This window comes from Equus przewalskii, chromosome 4 (genome assembly GCF_037783145.1).
Source record: "Equus przewalskii isolate Varuska chromosome 4, EquPr2, whole genome shotgun sequence".
In the NCBI taxonomy this organism is placed as follows: Eukaryota; Metazoa; Chordata; class Mammalia; order Perissodactyla; family Equidae; genus Equus; species Equus przewalskii.
In genome coordinates this window covers 73110823-73133664 of record NC_091834.1, presented here as the reverse complement: position 1 = coordinate 73133664, position 22842 = coordinate 73110823, and the positions used below count along the sequence as shown (strand labels likewise).

General features: G+C 33.7%; 1 long non-coding RNA gene across 2 annotated transcripts in view; it reads right to left on the bottom strand.

The window, feature by feature from the left end:
* The window catches only part of LOC139082890 (uncharacterized), a 38175-nt gene that overhangs the window by 3092 nt on the left and 12241 nt on the right, over window positions 1–22842 (bottom strand). Inside the window, exons 2-3 of one of the 2 annotated variants that reach the window (XR_011539234.1) lie at window positions 18379–18454; window positions 3956–4077 (exon numbers count right to left, since the gene is read on the bottom strand). This is a non-coding gene — a long non-coding RNA (uncharacterized lncRNA). Of the gene's footprint in view, window positions 1–3870; window positions 4078–18378; window positions 18455–22842 lie in introns of those variants that run through there. The other variant, XR_011539233.1, reaches the window with a different exon arrangement.

Below are 22842 nucleotides of genomic sequence, written 5' to 3'. Positions count from 1 at the left end.
AGTTCAGGTGTCTAAAGGCAAGTTGTTCTTAGGTGACTAAATGAGTATTAAACACAGAGTATGTGATCTGCTAAGAACCATCTAGGCCTTGCACACCGTTGTTTGGATAGAAAAAAATTAGAAAGCAAGTATTAAACTTCATACACAGATACTAAATAAAACTGAGTTGATAAAGAATGGAAAGACTGAATAGAGAGGGAAAATATTCCCCCAAAGAACTTTCTAAATCACGAAAGTGTCTTTTTCAAGCTATGTTCTTATCTCTTTCCACCCTTGCTCCACAGTCTCCTCAAAGACCCTCTGCCAGGCAATTTCAGATGTATTATAAACATACTCTTGTGAACAAGGGCAATAATTCTCCTCGATGCGGGGCCCTGCTGCTGATGACAATCAGCCCCAGGTAGCCTTTCACTTACCAATCGCTGTTGGCTCCAAAATAAGTTTTGAAAAAAGTGAATCGGAGCTTAGGATCGAAATGATAAGTAAAATGAAGGAATGCTTGTGTTTTCACAGCTTGTGTTTTTGAGGTGGTCAAAAGTCACTGAGCTGACCCACCCCCGAGAGCCCTCATCATTGCATTCATCTATTAACAACCATTCCTGTTTGAGTTCAGGCTGCTGACCTTTTCTCTAGTGTCGTGTTTGAAGATTAGCCTTGTAGTCAGGCTAATAGCAATTCTTCCAAAATAAACCACAACCTATATTTCCCTGTTTTTCTGTTTTAAAGTTTTGGCTAGTTTATTAAAGTTTTGACATCTGGAAGCAAGGCATACCTTCAACTTCACATTGGAAGCACCTATTAAATGAACACAGTAGGGACATTATGACTTTTTAGAGAAGATGTGAGTTGGAAGAAAGATTTTCCCCTGGATGAAGATTGTTTTGATCATTGATGAACTTAGCTGGTCACTAGTAGTCAAGGATAGTAAAGACATCAGGCTGATACCAGATTAAGTTTAAAAAAATAAATAAAGCCACCTGCTATCAGGTCAGTATAGCTAGAATTTACTTAAGAAATTTTGGTTGACTCTTTACTCAGTGCACTGAACCATTACTACGTGTAATACACTAGACTCTGGACTGTGCTAGACTATTCTAGCCTTTCAGAAATTTTCATTCTTGTTGGTAAAAATTATGAGGGCAGAGAGAACTACAATATAGAACAGTGGGAACAACAAATGAGTTGGACGTGTAACGAAGAATGTAGAGAAGAAAGAAGCCATTTTGGCTTGGGTGATAAGTGACATTTCCTAGAGGGGTGGCATAGAATAGGATTTACATTTCAATGAGTGCAGATTGCCATTTTAAAACAGTTAGTAAACAGTTCTGTTTTGTGTGCCCAATATGTTCAAAGATATATACCAGATGCTGTGCATGACCACAAAGATAAATATTGAAGTTTAGGAAACACTTCTCTGAAAGCAGAGAATTATAGAGGAATACCTAAATGTGCTTGGCGGAGTCAGTGAAAGTTTCAAAGCAAATGTTTGTGCTGAGTCCTGAAAGGTTGGTAGGCCTTCAACAAATGGGCAAGGATGCAATGCCATTTTAAGCCACCTTGACATCAAATATAAGACTAAGTTCATGAACTAAACATATGCCCAGGAGAAACTTAGATATTGGATAATCCATTCTCTGGAGGGAAACAAATTAAACCATCTCTTAGTTTCATAGGATTTCTTAGAAGGAGATTTCATAAGTGCCCACCCACCCATTCCTGCATTTCTCGGGAATACAAGCGTACATACACTTTGTTGAAACGAACACTCACATTTTGGTTCCAAATCTAAAGTTGGATATCCAGTTCCCTTTTAGATTGATTACTTGTGCTGGTAAGTAGTAAAGGTAGGGAATAAAGGATCACCTCCAAAGAAGCTTTTGGTTTGACATACAATCTGGGCTTTTCTGTAGCTGAATGGGGTAGAAATCACATCCTTTTAAAGGCCACTGTTAACATGAGTCTGGATATTCAGAGCCCCTGCTGACGAGCAGCAGTTGGAGAGTGGCTATGTAGAGGGGAAAAGCCAGTTGGTATTAAAGTTTAACTGCATATAATATGTGAAGTAAGCTCACAAATACATTCAAATTTTCAAGCACATTCTCAAAGATCCAAACAAACCCTAACTAGCTGGATTTGAATGTAAGGAGCATTTGGAATATGTAGTTTTGTACTAACCGACAACCCCAAAAGTCTATGTGCTTATCTAAATATGTCCATATAGAGTAGTAAAAGGATACTTATCATTGTTATTATATATTCAGGTGAGACAAACAGCTTTTAGCTGTTGATTGTCAGAGTGTTTTATTGAAAGCTTGTATTCTACTAAAGAAAGCAGGGTCAGTGCTAGGGTAAATTTCTGGCAGATTATTTAAACTTCTGAGAGGGTGAATGCCTTTTAGAAATAATGTGGTTTTTATTAAATAAATCTGTCTAATAATATTAAGGCACTATTTCAATGTTAAGAACAGACAAAGCCAATCTTAGTACTTAGAGGTGGGGGCAGAAGGTTGGGGTCATGGTGGGGAGGGAGTTGGGCACTGGTTAAGGCTGACGTGAGCACAGGAAAAAATGAATAATGAAACCCCCCTTTATTTCTGTATTGGAAGATGGTTTATTTTTGTTTAAATTCCCCTTTGCTTAACTGAATTTTCAACAAAGTGAGGTATAAAATTTGAAAATATTTTTAATATGGAATGGAAACAATAGATTTTCTTTAGTGATATGAAAATAAGATCTTTTGTTTTTAATAACATGGTGAAGATTGATAGTCAAAGTTATAAAAGGTAAAAACAAGGGATATTGTTACTATGATTCAGTATGTCACAAAATTCTCATGCAGATTTTGAAATGTTAAAGTAAGTTTATACATGTATTTTCTTAAATTATCATAAGCAAGTGAACAAATTGCTTTTTTAATAGATCTAAAATTCACACTCATGGTGAATCTCAGTAAACCCAGAATTTTTGTGTTTACCTTATTTGATAAAATAAAGTTCTTTATCCCAAGAGAAAACATTTTAAAATCTTATTAATATTATCTCCACAGCACCTTTTTACATTCAGTAGCTCTAGATTAGTAATAGTTTCATAATTTAGCTTTAAACACCATATTATTGCTGTTGTACGAAACATGTTTTGGGTATGTTTAACTGAAACCAAAACTCTAGGAAATTTTAAGAGCCTTTCGAACTGAAACTATGTGAGATTGGTATTTACATCCGAAAAATGCATGGAAGTCTTAACAGGAGAACTGTAGTTGTACCCATTAGACATTTGTCATCAAGTTGGTTTTGGTGGGCAGAGGGAGTGTGTTCACTTTTTTGAGGCAAGTTAGACACCAATGCCAAGGGACACCTAGTAGACAGAAATCTCATAATAACTAAGGGAAAATAATAGATAATGAGAACCCCTGGTCACCCGTAGCAAATCCAAAACGTGTTGTTGAATGATGAAATAACACATATGGGGAATTTAGACACTGAAAAGCGACATGTTTTTGTTCTTACAACACTTTGTCCATTTTCTATTAGCAAATTGGTCTTGGAGGAAGGAAGGAAAAAATAAAGGAATAAAAAGGAAAGGAAGAAAAGAAATGCACTGGGGCTGACCCGGTGGCACAGTGGTTACGTGTATACGTTCCACTTCAGTGGCCTGGGGTTTGCCAGTTTGGATCCCAGGTGCAGACATGGCACCGCTTGGCAAGCCATGCTGTGGTAGGCATCCCACATATGAAGTAGAGGTAGGTGGGCATGGATGTTAGCTCAGGGCCAGTCTTCCTCAGCAAAAAGAGGAGGATTGGCAGCAGTTAGCTCAGGGCTAATCTTCCTCAAAAAAAAAATTTAAAAAAATAAAATAAAAGAAATGCATTGATTCTGGTAGAATTTCTTACATTGAAGGTTTATAATTTCTAAAAACATCTTGGGGTATTCTGAGGAAGGCAACAATATGATTTGACCTTGGACAGATGGATGATTCGTTAATTGTATAACTGCAAGTTGATCTCCATTGCCTCAGGTTATCTCCATTTTATTTCTGTAGTTTTCTCAACATTCCTCACGGTACCTCACTTCTTCTGAGCTGAAAAAGAGAAATAATATTTTTATCTCTTGTTTTAAACTCTGACATGATTTTTTTTTTTGTGATATAACCCCCCACCCTGGAATGACCCTTGACATGGTTGGCGTACCTCTTTATACAGGTAACTCACCTCTCTTTAGGTCATTGCAACATGCTAGGCATTTTATAGTAATAATGTTTTCCATCAGAATATTTAGAATGTTTTTAAGTTACATTATTTATTATTTAATTTTTATTTGCTCTTTTAGTAGGCAGTGAAAGAAATCAAAATATTTTAACTGTGTTAATTTAATCCTTTCTTAACCTTTTGCTTCATTTTTTTCATTTTCTTAATATCTTTTCCTTAAAACAACAACAAGAAAAGAACCTGGCTCTAACTTATGTGTTTCCTTTCTTCCAAAGTGGAACTATGATTCTTGGGTAGCTTGGATTTCCCTTTCTGAATTATCCCTGTCTCTTCTTCACTCTTCCTCCACTCCACATTCAGGCAGTTAACAAGCGCTCTTCTGTTTCATCACTAGTCTCACATCTGCCTTGTTCTTTTCTTTCCACTGTCACTACCCTAGAAGAGACCTAGGGATTCTTGAAATGTTTCCTAATGGGTCTTTATAAGTAACTCCAAAAAACTTAGTCAATGAGTTGTTTCAGAATTTGCTATTGAATTGTCCATTGAATCACTGCATATCCTCTATTCCAGTGATTTCTAAATGTAAAAAAAGTTCAATAGTAAGGATTTTTTCATTGTGATTTGGTGCATCTATAATATGCATTTTTATGTATACATCTGTATCTATATTATCTCTGAAAAATCTTCCATGAAATAATGCTTATTCTTACTGCCTGGGATGGGCTCTAATATTTTTTCTACTTTATTCATCTGCATTCTTTTCTAATATACAATCAAGTTTCATTATTAGTAGATTCTGTCTTTGCAAATTTGCCTAACCCGAAAAATTTGTACACCTAAAGTCAATAATCATAGTACATTCATAGTCATTTGTGGACATGTGTATGTGCAGCATGGTGAAAAATTTGAGTCACCAGATAGGCACTTGAGGTCAAACAGGGCGAGATGCACTGCCTTTTTGTTTGAACTTTCATACTGTAAAAGATTTTTGCATTTTTGTGCTTTTTTTTGGTGATTTTTCTGTTTTAAATGGCCCCCAGCATAGTACGGAATCACTGTCTAGTGCTCCTAAGCACAAGAAGGCTGCGATGTGCCTTACTGACAAAATGTGTGTATTAGATAAACTTAGTTCAGGCATGAGTTACAGTGCTGTTGGCTATGAGGTCAATGCTAATGAATCAACAATATGTATTCAATAAGGTGTCTTTAAACAGAAACACACATAAAACAAGGTTATGTATTGATAGGTTTAGGGGAATGTGCCAGAGCCTTGTAGGTATCTAATCTTGTGTTTCTCCGAGAGGTGGTGATATATTATTTGCTGAATCAGTGTTTGTAGGGTTTCTATAGAACATAACCACTGCGAATGACAAAAATCAACTGTATTGTATTTCAATTTAACGAATTCTAGTGAGGACCCAGTGAAGTTATTTCATGGACTGACTTACAATTTGCAAAACACTGCCTCACGTGCATCACTTCTCTTGTAGGTTATCACTAGGAAAAGCTTTGTTTTTCAGGAGAAAATCATAGGTATATTTTCCTTTCTCCGAGAGATTTGTAACTTGCTCCTTTGTACTTTTTACCTTGCCTGCCAGGAAACTTAATGCAGCTTTTATGCTCAGTTACAGCAACAGTATTGATCCTTGATGTTGGAATGCTTGCTTTTCTGTTTTTAGCCCTGGTTTCCTCCTTTTATTTCTACCATATTACTTTTGTTTGATTTATCCTTTTTGTAAAGAGTCTTGAAACCTCTTGGGGAAAAAATGGAAATGAATAAAAGAATTAATGAGTAAGCAAATAATTGAAACAAGTCATCCTGGAAGAAAGATCCAGAGATAAGAGGTTATCTTTTTAGTAGAGACTTTAAAATATAACATTATTATTAAATGCTTTGATGGTGTGTGTTCTCCTTATTAACATAACTTTTAAATGTGTTATATGTTAACTTAAAAATGTTCTTTATAAAGATGAAGTAGAAGAGTTTCCTGAAATGTCAGAATAATTAATTAACGCTTAACAACTTATGATAACAGTGTAAGAAAATTACAAAATGTATGTTAACATGCTCTCTTCTAAGATATCTCTCTCTTCTTTATTGTGTGAATATTCACCAATATATATGATATCATAAAAAATTCTTGCTATTCCTTAGTAATAACAAAGCAAGTATAGTATGGATAATTAAATCATCAATAGTCAACATCTAGTCATAACCAATAATTTTAATATTTTTACTTAATTTACTCATTGGAGTTGTTCAGCCTTCCTTTCCACATCTCTGGGTCCATCCTAAATAATCAAGAGTTGCTGTACCAAATTTCAAACTAAGTGAAAGTTTATGTACCTTCCTCACTTAACCAACTCAAAGTATTTTATGGATTAAGTGATTCAATGAAAAAAATTAATGGATAATAAATTCATTAATCTTAAAATTCTAAGCTTACATTTTGCCACAATTTGTCAAAAAAGTTAAAAAAAATTGTGAGAAGAGTAATAAAGGACACACTTTGTGAGTATATTCTCCTAACATGTATTAATATTACAATTGAGGAAACCTCTATTTTTAAAAATAATTGGCAACGTTCAATATCTGCTACAGGATATTATGTCTCCTAAGAGATACACAATTTAAAAAGGCCTCTCAAAATAATATTTCTATAGTTTATCTCTAGTTTTTTTAAAACAATGGAATTAGATGTTTCTCTGTTTTCACTTACTAAAGAATTGAGAGTATCAAAACTCAACATCTATTTTTAAGCAATATACCCATATTCCACAAAGTATAATCTTCAACGTTGTCAGCAAATTTGGTAAACCTCAGTTTCATGAGTACTTTACATTTATTTATCAGTCCATTAGTAAACAAGTAGTCAAAAGACAAAATACATATATATATTTTACTAGTAAGAGGATGGTTCATCATTTTGTATCAATTCATCTACTTCCATATTTATATTTGTATATAGACAGCCCACCTACAGATCATAAGCATATACTATAAAATGCCTTAAGAATCAAATATGGTAAATTTGAATTGAGAAATTGGAATAGTAATTAATAAGCATTACTTATTACCAGTGAATCTCATTATTTGTGCTAATGGAAAGTATGCCTTGGGTTAATTACCAAGAATAGTTTGTGGTTGATAACAGCAGCTCCTAACCCATTCTTCCAGTAGAAATCTTCTCTAAAAGTGATTCATATAAATAGTTACTCATTTATGTTAATCTGACCATGAGAGTGTCAAACTGAATGATGAATATGTTCTTGTAGTTGACAGTTCTACAAAGGTCTTGTGCCATTATTTTATATTAGAAAAGTCAAATTTTACCATTGTTGGGAAGAGATAAAAAGCTCTTAGACTTTTTGATCATTAAAGACTTGTTAAAGAATGTTAATCAGCAATCCACATTTATATCATTAATATATGACTAATACATCTGAAATATATGAGAGGCAGAACAATGTAGGGATTAAGCACATGGATTCTAGAGCCAGTAGCCTGGGTTCAAGTCCCAGTTCTACCAGTTACTAATCCTGTGACCTTGGACACATAACTTAGCCTCTCTGTGCCTTAGTTTCCTCATTTGCAAAATAGGGATCATTATATGATACATATCTGTCTTACAAGGTTGTTATGAGGAGTAGATTGATTAATATTTATAAAGTGGTCGAAATAGAACCAGGCACATGGGAATCATCATATAAGTGTTTAAGTAAATACGTAACTAGGTGAGATGATTTATAACTCTTCAGATATGAGATGATTATTCCAATGTTGAAAAAAAATATGGCATTTTTAAACTGTGAATGAAACTTAGAGATCATGTAGAAACAGTGGTTTTGATTTTTTAAACAGAATTACCATTCCCCCACTGTTCTTTTTTTTCCGCAAGAAATCATATGGGGAATCTCGAAACAGGTAGCAAATTGATGTTACTGAAATGAGGCAGAAGGCCTAGATCTTTGCCCATGCTACCTTTGGTTACCTCTCTCAGAGGCCTCTGCGTTATGCCGTGGACTCCCGAATTTCTAAAGAGAGAAGTTTAAAAATCCCTTCTTTTGATTACAATAGCATTCTTTTACAGATGAGGTAACTGAGGCTTAGAGTTGGTAAATGGTCCACTTTTAAGGTAACACAGCTTATTAGTCTTCAGCAAACACTATAAACCAAGGATCCTTGTCCATAGCACACTCACCCCCATGGCTCTCTCAAAGTGCCAAATGTTTGGGCCCTTATTGGGCAAGATGAAAACATATTTTACTCTTTAATTTCCAGGTAAGCCCAATGTCTCACTTTAGAGATATATCTTCTGACAATATTCCTATATTTAAATGCCTCTCCCTCCCAATCTATTATTATGGCTCATGTGGAAGGAGAAATAAATTTTAACTTTCTCATTTGCTTGTCAGTTGAGTAGGCTTTCCATGCACAAGCTAACTAAGACTGAGTCAACACAGTTTTAAAATATATTTGAAAGTGAATTTCGCTAATGATAGAGGATGATCCCAGCATCTAGGAAAGGGATGGACATTCAAATTATAGCATATGTCTGCACAACATTTCATGCTGTACAGAATGTCTGCACAAACACACTAGTAGGACTGAAAACATTACAGTTAATGGAAAACAGGCTTCAAGAGGTTGTGGGAATTAATAGAGGTGATAAACAAGAGCCAAGATTTGAGTTCTGTTCAGAGCTAGTTGGACTCAATTTTCATATCATTTTTAAGACTTAAGTCTTAAAATTAAGGCAGAACAATGTAGGGATTAAGCACATGGATTCTAGAGTCAGTATCTTGGGTTCAAGTTCTTGTTCTACCAGTTACTATCCCTGTGACCTTGGACACGTAACTTAACCTCTCTGTGCTTAGCTTTCCTCATTTACAAAATAGGAATTATTATATGATATCTGTCTTATGTTTACAAAATTTAAGACAATTTCAAGATGATTTATACGTGGATGTCTATTTTTGATTGCTAATTATATAATCAACTTGTGCGAGTGATTGGAGTTAAGGTAAAATATTAGTTATATAGCACAGGGCAATATTACAGGCTTAGAGAGGAGCCTAAACTTTACAATACTGAGAAAATGTTTTTGATTGCAAAGAGACTGTTAAATTTTCTCCCTATTCTTGATATGCACAAATATGAATATTTTACAATTGATTTCCTTCCTTTGTGCCTTGAACATACAACTTAATGTATCACAAAACAATTCACTACATCAGGGCCCAAAATATATGGTGGCCATTAATAGCTGTTTCACACATTTAAAATTAAGTGAAATATTTAATGATATGATTAGTTTTTGATTGTCAGAATTTCTGCAGTTGGAGAAAACAATACTAATTGGACCACCAAATTGTTAATTGTGTCATTGAAATAAGCTTTAATCTTGGATTGTGAATAAGGTTAAGGATTGTGGCATCATATCTATAAGTCACTAACCTCTGTGTGGTCATAAAAATTTGGCTGAATATTGCTTTTTAAATAGAACAAAGTGACATAAAAAAAATGTGTACCATCAGCTGCTCTTCCATTAATAGGATTCTCTGGTGTGCAAATCACTACAGTGGAATGATGCAATGGGGCATAAGAACAATGAATCAGGTAATAAATTGAGTGTAACACTAATTATATTCACTATGAACCGAAATATATACATTTGATGGCCGTGATGGCGCACCAATATTCAAAGCCCAAAGTGAAAAATGTGTTTTAACTTCTCTCTTTATAAAAACTCAACAACCTGCTACAGTCTGTGTCTGGCATCAAGTTCTATATATCTACGTGTGTTTTCAGCATGGAAACACAATTCCTAAAGGAAAGGTCATTATCATTATTAAGTTTTATAAGAAAATCAGTATGTACCAGTATCTATTTAATAATGTGACATCATGAATGTCAGACGTAACACACTTTACAGAGTGCTAATAACTCCTAAAGTGTATCCTTGTCTCAAGTTGAAGTCAGTATTGGAAATTTTATATTACCTGCTCTGCCTGAAAGCATTAAGAAGTATTTCTGTAATAGCTAGGCTAAAAAAAAAGAGTGACTTTTTACAACTTTGCCTTATTTTTGGTTCAATTTCAAAGCTGATAATAGTTAAGTCAATGATATTGGCATTGGCTTGAATTAAGCAAGGGGATCGTTTTAACCACATATATTTTGTGTTGCCTTCAGGATGAATTAAAGCATTCATGTGTGCCTCTGTTTGCAAGTTTGTAAGGTATATATGTTTAGATACACTATTAGTTACATCAAAAATGCCTTTTTTTCACAGTTCTTTTAGTTCTGAAATTGCATGGATATAAAATATGCATTTATTCAGAAACTAAACAAAAAACTTTAGTAATTTCTGCATTACAATGACCTTAATTCAGGTCCAGTGATAGATTGAAAGAGATTGTTTCTTTTTCTATTATATATTTAAATTAAAAATAGGAAGATGTAGTTTCTACTAATGAGTTTTGTAGGGCTGTTTTAATATGATGTCCCTTAGGAGATTTCCTCACTCGGTGTGAAGGCTCCTAAGAGGTGCTTGTGCACCTGATTAATTCATAAATGGCACTGAGGGCTACACATTTGCCCAACCCTAGTTAAATCATAGTAGGCGGCTATTCCTCTGTAGGATGCATTGCAAATTGTGATGCTCTTATTATACACCTAATTACGACATTCTACACCAGTCTGATTCTTGCCATAAATTCTTATAAATGTGATGTCCATTTTAGAAGTTAGAGATCAAGGTTCATTAAAATGACTTCAATCCATATGATTGCAATGGAACAAAGACTTGTGACTCAATAGAAAATAGCTCTGAAATTCTAAGAAGAATGTATATATATGTAAAATATGGAGAATTAAAATACAATGATTTATAAAACTTTGTGTTATAAATAATAAGAAGAAGCTGCTATGGGGATACAAGAAGAAAAAAGTGAAAAACGTTTGAAAGGATACATACAGTAGTTTTGGAATGAGCAACCGATAAAAAAATTGATGTTTTGTAGCACAGTTCTTAACCCTTCTGTGCCTCTGTGCCTCATGGGGGATAGTAATCCAACCTATCTTACTGAGTGTGAGAATTAATTAATTAATATGCAAAGTGCTTAGAACAGTGCCTGACACCTAGTAACTTCTAGGCAAGCTTTTATGTAGAGCTTTTTTTTCTCAACCTCTACCCAATCTAACTCTCACCTAAGTGAGATGTCCTGTTTTCCACTATTTTGTTTTAGCCCAAACCAGTTCCACTGCTGCTTCTCCTCTTATCCTTTGACACTGCTTTTTTTTTTTTTAAGAATTTTTTTTTTTTCCTTTTTCTCCCCAAAGCCCCCCGCCGTTACATAGTTGTATATTCTTCGTTGTGGGTCCACCTAGTTGTGGAATGTGGGATGCTGCCTCAGCGTGGTTTGATGAGCAGTGCCATGTCCGCGCCCAGGATTTGAACCAACGAAACACTGGGCCGCCTGCAGCAGAGCGCGCGAACTTAACCACTCGACCACGGGGCCAGCCCCTGACACTGCTTTTTTTATGTTATTCTAGTTGGGAAGGGAGGAGTTTCCCCTGTAAAATTAGAGAGATGAGATGGATTCAAGTTTCATCAAACACAAATTTGGACAGATAATGCTTTTTTTTCTAGATTTATAGCTGAAAAAAAAGGGCCCATTGGCTAAGTAGCATGTAACTGAAACTATTTGACTTCAAATATGTCTTTTATAATTTCTCCTTCTTATATGAAACAACAGTATTTATTGAGATATAGTCTTTATTGCGGTATCTAAGATAAATGTTCAAGTATCTTCCGAATCCCTTAGTTTCTGGGAGTACACAAGTTGTGTCTTTATAAGTTGAGAACCATTCTACTGAGCTGAATCTGTAATTTAACTCAGTCAACTAACAAATCAGGATTATTATTTATCTGCTCCTGTGATGTGGATACTGGGTCCAGGAACTGTCTGACCATTCTTCTAAACCTGGAGGCTACTCTTTCAATATAGTCCTTTCCTTTTATTCAAGAGCTCAAAGATGTGAAGTATATTATATTAAAGGAATACACATATTATTAATGTTTTAAATTAAACACAAAGAGAAGTGAAGCTCAAAGAAGTTAATAGGCTTATCACAAATTTGACAACTAGTTAATGGTGTGGGTAGAACACATGACTTGTGATTCATAGACATTTTTCCTGCCACTCTGCATTGTGTCATAAAGCACAAGAAACAGAAAAAAGGAACTAGGAAAAGACAAAAATATAAATGTGAAAACATATTGTGAATGTCAGTCTCACACTTTTTTCTTTTAATTCACCAATCACACATTCACTCAGAATTTGAAACTCTTTTATGACCTTTCCATCTGACACAACTGAATTGTTTCAAATCAGCTAAGAAAACAGGCATATTGTGCTGACTTATGTAGTCTAATGGGTATAACAGCAAATTTTCTTCCCTAATAAAGATGTTTTAAGTTTTAGTAATACAGAGCCTTTCACTTATAAAATTATCCAGTTTCTAAAGCACAGTTATCAACATTTTAAAATACTTTGGATGTATGCTATTTGACCATCTTTTTTTTTTTTTTTTTACACTTTAGACCAAAGCATAGAGAAATTTGATCATTTAGTAAAGCTGTTCTGACCCTAGTTGAAATAAGGTAAAGAATTAAGTAGTTACATGTGTTGGTAGGATAAAATTTCCATTAAGGTTGAATCAGCAGGATGACGCTCTAATCTCTTATTGGACAAAGAAGTACATTGCGTTTACAGTAAATGACATGCCTTAGATTCTGGTCCTTTAACACAGGTGGTTCACTGTGTAGATGGTGGCAGTGGTGGTCATATTGGTAGGGAGATAGGTTGAGGATGACCCCCACTACACCTTATAAACGGAACAGAGAAGTTGCTTCTGTTGGTATGCTGTCCATACCGTTAACTAGTTATAATAGAATGATAACTTGCTCAACAGTAGCTTGCTATCTAGCGTTAGCCTGAAAAGTGGGCTAATCAGATTCAGCATAAATAGAATAAATAGAATTGTAAGAAGTTTAACTTATCACGTGAATCTAAAGCAATATAATTATAAAATAAAAATTACTTATTTACTTCTAAAAAAGTTCAAGGTGGTAGGCTATACTGGACATTAGTCAAACATCACACAGTAAGGTTAACGTAATCTTTATAAATATTACTTCTTAATTTTATCCCTAACAGTCATATTGCCTTTATAAAGACCTCAGGATATAATCTCTTGAGGTTTTAACTGCATCCATGTATGAGTAGCTCACACTATCTCTAGATGAAGTACAATACAGGATTTTTTTCTTTTTTTAGTGGGTGGTGGATAGAAGGAGTGATTGAGATCCTAATAAATTACCAAAGCATGCATTTTTTTTAAAAAAAGTCTATCAAGCTTTATAAAAGCCATCCTTAAAGCTGGAATAAAAATTACTAAAAACAGGGGCTTGCCCAGTGGTGTAGTGGTTAAGTTTGTGGGCTCTGTTTCACAGGCCTTGGTTTTGCAGGTTCGGATCCCAGGCACAGACCTAGCACCACTAATCAAGCCATGCTGTGGTGGCATCCCACATAAAATAGAGGAAGATTGGTACAGATGTTAGCTCCAAGACAATCTTCCTCAAAAAAAATTACTAAAAACAAAATTTCTTTGGGATTTCATAAAGCTTCTATTGGCTCTGGAATTTTTTTTCAAAATTGAGGTCAATTTTCTATTAGTATTTGAAGATATGAGTTAAATACAATATATTATCAATTAACTTTACCTGTTTCTTTTTACTCTTTTAGATTGGCCTTAGGTAGGCATGCAAAATCTCTTGGATTCAATTCCATACACAGGAGGTTATATTAGAGGTTCTAGGCCACTCATGAGGTGTGGAAGGACCATAGAAGTAGCACATTGGCCAATGAACTTAAAGGAGTTTTGGACTGGGATTTAAAGAAAGAGAATTCAAGACCCTGATGACTGGAGAGTGTGGATGCAGAAGGACTGGGTGCCAAAAATGAATGCCTTTATGGGAATTGTATAAGTTAAAGAAATTGGAGGATGATGATGGACAAGTTAGCTCCTCCCAACCTCCTTAAATTTGGATTGATCATGCAGAGATAGGATGAAAAATGGGAAAAGGTGACATGATCTTGAAATGTCAACTTTAAACCGAAAGTAGCTGAATGTACTTTAAAATGACAAGATTATGTAAAAATGGAGGGCCCTCAGCTAAGTTATAGAGAAATAAAGAATAATATAATTTTGCACATCTGGGGTTGTGATTATAAAATCATACCTCATCTCAGATATAAAAATTTAAAGAAATTATTAAAGAATGCTTTAACCCTCAAAATGTCTTGGCTTAAGTTTTGGATTCAATGTGGAAGAAGAATATTATCCTGTCTGAAACTGTTATTTGTCCTAGAAAATTAAAACAAATTATTTTGTTTATTGCCCAGCTCCAGGTTATTAATCCAAACAATATTATGACTAAGTCAAGAGGCAAAGCTTCAGATAAAGCCTTGCAATCTGAAATCACGCAAATTATTTCCGTCAAATGATTATGAAGCTTGAATTTAGCAGAGCGTCTGGCAACAATAAGCTGGGAATAAATGTTATGATTGTCCTTATTATTGTTATTACCCACCACTCCTAACCAGTTTAGGAGGGAAGGAGAGCATTCAAGGGGACCCTCTGGTCTCACCCATATACCTTTTCCTGATAATGTTGCAGAAGGAGTTGGAAGCAGGCTTTGAGAGAGAAACTTGAATTTGCCAAATGATCTCTTATACTGGAGTTTCTGTTTTCCTTTGTTGAATACTGATCTGAAAGCCACAGCACAGTCCCTATGTAGCAGTGGTGAGGGAGAGAATGGGCAGCTGATGGACACACATGTTTTAATCAGTCTTCAGTTGTATTAGTCCTAAGGTGCCTTGAACTCATCGGGTGATAAAGTCAACCCTTTGCTTCTATTTATAGTCATGTTAAAAACTGTTAGTATAAAAGTAAATTTCACGGACAGGAGGATTACAGTAATATCTCCATTCTTTCCTAAAACAACTAAGTTTCTGTCTGTTCCAATTGGTATTTATGCAAGTGTGTCTGTGACAATTTACACACTAAATGTGATCTAATAGCTCTACTGAATTTTAGACAGAATACTACTGTAAAGATCTACTGTATTAAAAATATTTGCATATGGCATTGTCCTATTCTGGAAATTTATGAATTTTAATGAAGTTGGTTAGATTTTATAGCCCACAGTTATAATTGTTCATAATCCAGGAATATTATTTAAAGGGAATTGAAATTATATAAAAACACTTAAGAGCAGAATTATATCTTCAGCTTTCCTATTACTTTTTATATGTTGATTATTAATTTCCCATAATAATTGAAAGAATACTTAATTGTTTAAGATGAAAACTGTACCTAGCTTTGTAAATGTGTTTGTAAGTTAGCATGTGAACAAATGTATCCTCATGATAATTTGTGATTTGTCAAAAAACAAACAAACGAACCTGTGAAGAAATGTGTACTCTGGTCTACCACTGTAACCATTAAATAGCTGTTTTCCTAAAGCAAAACAACAACAAAAAGAATACTACGTAATTGTAACAAATAGTTGATGAATGGTGACAATAACTAGGCTCCAAATTAACAAAGTACATCTACTTCCATGTAACAAAAAGTACCAATTTATGCATTAAAAAATGGAAAATTAAGTTTTGGAAATTTATTTTAGAGTATTTTACAAACTGGGTAATTCCAGCAATCCCCTCACTGCTCCTTCTCCTTCTGCAGTAAACACATTACCAACTATTCTTTTTAATTTTCTTTGTTTGTTTTTTCAGTTCAGTTGAACACCGGTTTATTTCTGCATATACAAAAGTCAACAAGAGGCATTAGTGGTCCTGAAAAGTTTCACAATTAGTGAGGAAGATTATTTGTTTGCTCATTTATGCTTGCTCCAAAGTGTACCAAAAATAATTTGATTTCCTTAAAAAGTCCATTGTAACATTATAACAGGATTATAAAACAGGTAAGAATGATGAAGGGGAGAATAAACAAGAGTAGGCACATAAAACGTAATTATAAATAAGATTTGTGCATTATATGCATTCAATGAAATCTTAACTACTTGGTAAGATGCGTATAAACTTATAAAAATACAATGTGTAATTAAGTATACAATAAAAAAAGTGCAAAGTAGAGCTGTAACAGAAGGAGGATGTAATGTGTAACTCTGTAGCTATTTTTTTTTGAGATTTTAGCTAAATGAAAGATTTTCTAGAAGAGATATCTGACTTCAATTTCGAAGGAACAGGGAGAAGAGTAGACACATGTAGTGGGTGGAATAATACAGGCAAAGTTTTTTAGGCATGAAACAGCATGGTATAGAATAGAGCAGTGTATTTGGGAAATCAAATGCTGCATTATAAGTAGAAGAAAGGGTAGGTAGTGTCCTTGGTGAATGTACAACTGGCCAGATCTACTGTGCATAGCCTTTTGTATTAGAAAAATACGGATAAAGAAGAACCTCAGGGACCCAGGTTTGAGATGATGGTTTAGTTGAATAATTGTGAAAAAAGATATGAATTAATTACTGTTATTGTCAAGTTTTTATTGGAAAAAATAACCCATAAAAAGTAGGGAGAATAGTATAGTGAACTTCCAATTATTCACCCCCAGATTATTGAAAATAATGTTGTTTCATCTGTATTTCTACCAACCACTCCTTGCACCACCCCAGCACCACCACTGGAATGTTTTGAAGCAAATTCCAGACATTATATAGTTCCATCAGGAAACAGTTCAGTGCGTATCTCTATAAGATATGGCCTTATCAAAAAAGATAACTGGAACACATACAAAACGTTAACAGTAATCCTTTAAGATTCTCCAAAACCTAGTCAATATTAAAAATTTTCCAATTATTCTTCCAAAAATTCGTAAGGGTAATATATTAAGGATACTTTTTTGCCCTGTTTTTTTCTGTATGTTTCATGTACAAGTGCATTTTTTGTCTGAACTAATCAAAATACGATTAACAACAATAGGTGTTTCCAATGACAGTGGCTTATAATGAAAGTCTTGGACTGTTTAAATTCTAGGACACAGGCCTCAGTTGTCAACAGCTAGAATGAGATGAGCTACTTCAGAATCACTGTCATCAGTAGTTTTGTAAATGGAGAAAAGTTGACAGAACATAGCCCAAGTCAATTTCAAAGATTCATTTGTGAAAGTTAATTTCATAAATGACTTCACTACTTTATGGAGAGCTGAAAACTGCTTGAATATTCCCTATATCTATGTAAGAAAATAGTTTAGGTAGCTAGACGAAATGGATGAAATAGTTACTACAATCAGTAAATGCAAAGAAAGCAAAGGAAAACATAAACCAGACAAAATACATTTCCAGGACCAAATTTTTAAGTATTCTGTATTTTGTCATTTGTGAAATCACAAATAGGCATACACAGAGCCACAGTTAACATGCTTTTGTTGCTAACATAAATAAAGTTTGGGGCACTGCTGTGCAAGTCTACCAGACTGGACCCTGAGTTACAAATGATATATATATGTATAAAAGAAGTGTCAGAGACTAATTGGAAAGTTATAGTTGGGCATGACCAAATGTTGGAAACAAACTACAGAAGAGTAAGAAGACTTAAGCTAGAAAGAACAGACAGTTTTACCCGATAAAATGAGTTCAGTGAAGATACATTTCCTATTTGTAATATTTATATCAGGATTTATAGACGATCTTATTTGAGCTTCAGTAGGTCTGTGAGCGGTGCCCTAACTTACAAGTGAAAGTGCTGATTAAGTAGAAACACGTGGAAAAATAGAACCAAATTGCATCTGATAAAATCAGGATCAACATATAGTTTATTTGCAAAGGAAAATTTTTTTCACATAAATGGTTGCACCTACTGACTCGTCAATAATCTCCTCTATTAAAGGTAAAAGGATTTTTTTAAGTGTTAATTTTAAAGGGAGATTTTTCAACTTAAATGTTGGGCAAGAAAGTTCTCTAGTAACTGAAAATGACCAGTACTACTTTTGAAATCATTCTTCAAAACATATATATATATATATATATGTACACACACACACACACAAAGTTCTCTATCAAAGGCAGAATAAAAAGAAATCTTACCTCATCAGTAACTTGACATGTGCAAGTCCTTTGTGACTACAAACTCCTTCAGTTTACTCTACCACGGCTGGCAGCGCTATACACAAAGTAAACAATTGTTCCCAACTTTAGAGCCTGCAGAGGTCAGTATAGCAACAGCAACAAGACATCACATGGATAAGTTGATCAATACTGAAAGTGGACCATTAGATCACGTACTTATTATTTACACATACCAGCATCTTGAACATTAAGATGAAATTTCTAATAATTAGGATAGAACACCCTTTGAGTAATTTGCCTTTATAATATGTACATTTAAAGAAAATCAACATTTGTAATATCATTCTGCTTAAAAAAGTAGAGGCAGATAAGAAATGAAATTTAAAATTATTGACCAATTTATATAAAAATAAATGTCCTTTATGTATGCTGAAAGATTTGAAAAATGTTCTGTTCCTTTGAACTGGGAATTATATTCCTCACACATGATTCACCAACTTCTGGCACCCATCAGTCAAGCTCACTGTTAACCTAGGCAATGCTGTGATTTTTTTGACATTGATATGTAAGGAAAATTTTCGTATGTTTAGTAATGTTCCATAGAATTCAAAGTAAAAATTGCTTCAAAATACAATAATAGCTCTCAGGTACAATTCACAATTTTCCATACACACATTGAAGATAAGTATTTTAAACTTGAACATGTAAATGTGCACAAATATATGTGTGTGTTCCTTTTCTTCCAAAAATATTTTTGCAATTTGTTTTTTGTGAAAGTGAAGAATTGACAGGTTTTAGAAACTGTACTCTGATACCCAGAAGCTGGCTCCTCCATGATGACCTGTCAGTGACCTCGTCATGACATTGAAGGACTACCCTCTCCAGGGGTGAGAAGTAATTCAACTTCAATGGTTCCTCTGCTCCAGACATGTATAAAACAGAGACTATAAACATATACTGTAGGCTTGTTTTGGCTCCAGTTAAGCTGACACCATCAAACTCATTTAGTTTAGAACTTGCAGACATGGTTTCAGTATCAGCTCTCTGCTGCAGTCCAGAGGTTAAAGAAAAGCTAGCTAAAACCAACATTGGGCTTTTGCTGGGATAGTGGTTATAGCAGTTATCTGTTGTTAAGTAACTTCCTCATATTTTATAATACGTAATGCCGTAAGTGTCACTGTTTGGTGTTTCTAATGCCACTATGGATAGGCAAAGTCAAAAGCTTTTTCAGAAGATAGATAGAAAGCAAGACAGATTAAATAGGTGTAGTTTTAAAAAGAATAATTATTTACTCTTTTAAATTTAAGCTTTACTTTCCCTAAATGTGCTTTGGTGTGCACATGTGCAAAAAGTCGGTGAGGTAAGCATACAAGCAATAAATTTTTATTGTCCACAATTGTACACTTTATTTTCTTCTATTTTTATATTTATTGCAATTTTTATCTAAAATATTAAAAACTTCTCTGAAAACAACATCTCAGTGTTCCTATAGTATGGCCGTATTTCCTAATGCATGGCAGTATAATGGACTTTTAAAAGCCTATGAATTAGGCAAAGATAAATAACCTTACACTGGATATAAAATAAAATTAATATGCTAATTAATATCTAGATATTACATTCTATATCATACCAAAAAGTAAATATTGAATTTATATAAACTGGTCACTAATTAGGCTGCAAATAAAACCTAAAAAAATTCAAAATGCGTAACACAATGCAATAAAACCAATGATTAATAAGAAAGTACAAATTTAAAATGTCACATGCAATTAAAAAACAATTCTCAGGGCCAGGCCTGGTGACATAGTGGTTAAGTTCAGCACACTCTGCTTTGGTGGCCTGGGTTTGGTTCCCAGGCATGGACCTACACTGCACTGTTATCGGCCATGCTGTGCTGGTGGCCCACATACTAAAAAATAGCGGAAGATTGGTGTGGATGTTAGCTCAGGGCTAATCTTCCTCAGCAAATAAAAAAAAGAAAAAATGTTCTCACCTGAGTAATGCTAAGATTAAGGAGAATGTCAAGCCTGAAACAATCAATTGTTAAAATGACAATAATGGGAGTATCACAAAACAAAATGTATAGTGTGCATCCAAAACTGTAATCGGAGAAAAATTCAGAGAATTTAAAATTTAAAACAATTTAAAGAGAATTTAAATTTAAAAATAAGAAAAAAAATAAGTATTAACTTAAACAGTTGGACAAACGAAAGTAACCAGGGTTGAAAAAGCCGAAAAATATAAAATAAATAATGAAAAAAAAAATAATTTCTCCAAGATAATGTTCTTTGAAGAAAATCAAAATATGCAAATCTGTAATATAGCCAATCCAGTAGGCTTCCGGAAGATGTCACATCCTAACCCCTAGACCTGTGAATATATTATCTTATGTGGTAAAAATGACTTTGGAGAAGTGATTAAGTTAAGGATCTGGAAAGGGGGATTATCCTGAATTGTCCAGGTGGACCCAATGTGATCCCAAGATTCCCAGTAAGAGGGAGGCAGGAGAGTCAGAGAGATGTAAGGACTGAAAAAGAGGTTAGAGAGGAGAAAAGATGTTACACTGCTGGCTTTGAAGATGGAGGAAGGGGCCATGAGCTAAGGAATAGGAGCAGCCTTATGAAGTGGGAAAGGCAAGGAAAGGGATCTCCCCTGGAGCCCTCTGCAAAAAGAGCACAGCCCTGTGGACGCATTTTAGACTTCTGATATAATTATATCTCATATACATGCATATGTATAGTACATAAAATAAAGTATATATTGTATATAATAAAACATAACAGATTATGTAATTTATGAAAATCATGTTTTTATATAATAACATCGTATTGCTTTAAGGCACTAATCTTGTGGTGATTTGTTACAGTGGCAATAGAAATTAATACAGCTAAAACAAAAAGAAAGGAAAACAAAAAATCTCATAAGGAGAATTAAAGATAAGGCTGAACCTAGAACAATACGTATGGGTGGGATTAAAATTAGTGGATCACTAAATACAGCTTATTGCTAATAACTTTGAAAACTTGAAAGAATGCAAGAATCTCTTGAAATGATTCCAAAACTTGGCCAGGGAAGTATGCAAAAATATGTGGTATAATGCACTTCCAAATCTAGATACAAATGTTACTAAATAATTTCAGAGAATACCCAAAAGAATATTAAAAATAAACCACCATGATATATATTAACACTTTAAGTTTCAAAACAATCCCATGAGAAATGTGACATTATCCCCTTTTTATAGATGAAGAAACTGAGGTTAATGGGCCCTAAATTATATAGTTAATAAGTTTCAGAGCCAGTGTGGAAACATAGGGAGTCTGGTTTCAGTACTTATGTTGTAATGTTTTTTTTCCAAGAAGGCAAGGATGGATCAAAATAGAGATATCAATTTCAGTAAATCATTGAGTCAATAATTCTGAAAAAGAAATATCATAATTTTGTCATATTTCAGAAAAAGATTTCATGAAATACAATATCCCTTTCTAAAAAAAATTGGCACAAACTAAAAGCAAAAAATTCTATGATAAAATTTACTCCAACAATAACCAGCATTTTACTTGATTTTGAAACATTGAATACATTTTTATTAAAATTAGAAACCAGACAACATGAAGATGTCCATTATCACTATTATTCAGGATGGTTCTGAAAGTTCTAAAGAATGCAATACAGGAAGGAAAAAAATGAGATGTTAATATTGGAAATGAGATAAAATTATCATTGCTAGAAATCACACAAATTGGTTAGAAAACTCAGAATAATTGATTAAAAGTGTTAGACCTAATAAGGAGGATCAGTAATGTGATCAGTTATGAAAATCAGTATGTTTGCAATATATTGCTATAAAAGTTTAGTCAATACAATAGCAAATTTTCTCATTCACAAAGCAATGAAAATATATAAAACCTATAAATGATTTTAAGATGAAGATATGTTCCAAACTTGTTTGAAACAACTCTATAAGGATTTGGAAAGAAGAAAAAGAACACTTCAATAATTGTTTTCCTGAAGTAGAAACATACTGAATCTAAAACTATTCCCCAAAATATTTTGTAAATTCAATTAAGAAATTTGAAAAACAATATATAACTTTTCTTAAGTGCTTTACTCTGGGGTAGACATTGTGTTAAGTAATATATGTATATGCATGCATGCGTTTTTAAGACTTACAGTATCTTATTGGTTGAGATAATCAGTCATTATTATTATTATTATTATTATTTACAAGTGAAGAAACTGGTGAAATCTAATTTATCTCTTCTTTTGGTCACCTGTGTTTTTTGGTGTCATATCTAAGAAAACATTGCCAAACCTTAAGATTTACTCTTAAGTTTAGAATGTTAGTGTTTACATTTAGGTCAATGATAAATTTTGAGTTAATTTTTGCATATTGTGTGATTTAGGGGTATAATTTCATTCTTTTGCGTGTGGATATCCAGTTGCTCAGCACCAGTTGTCAAAGAGTGTTCTTTCCTC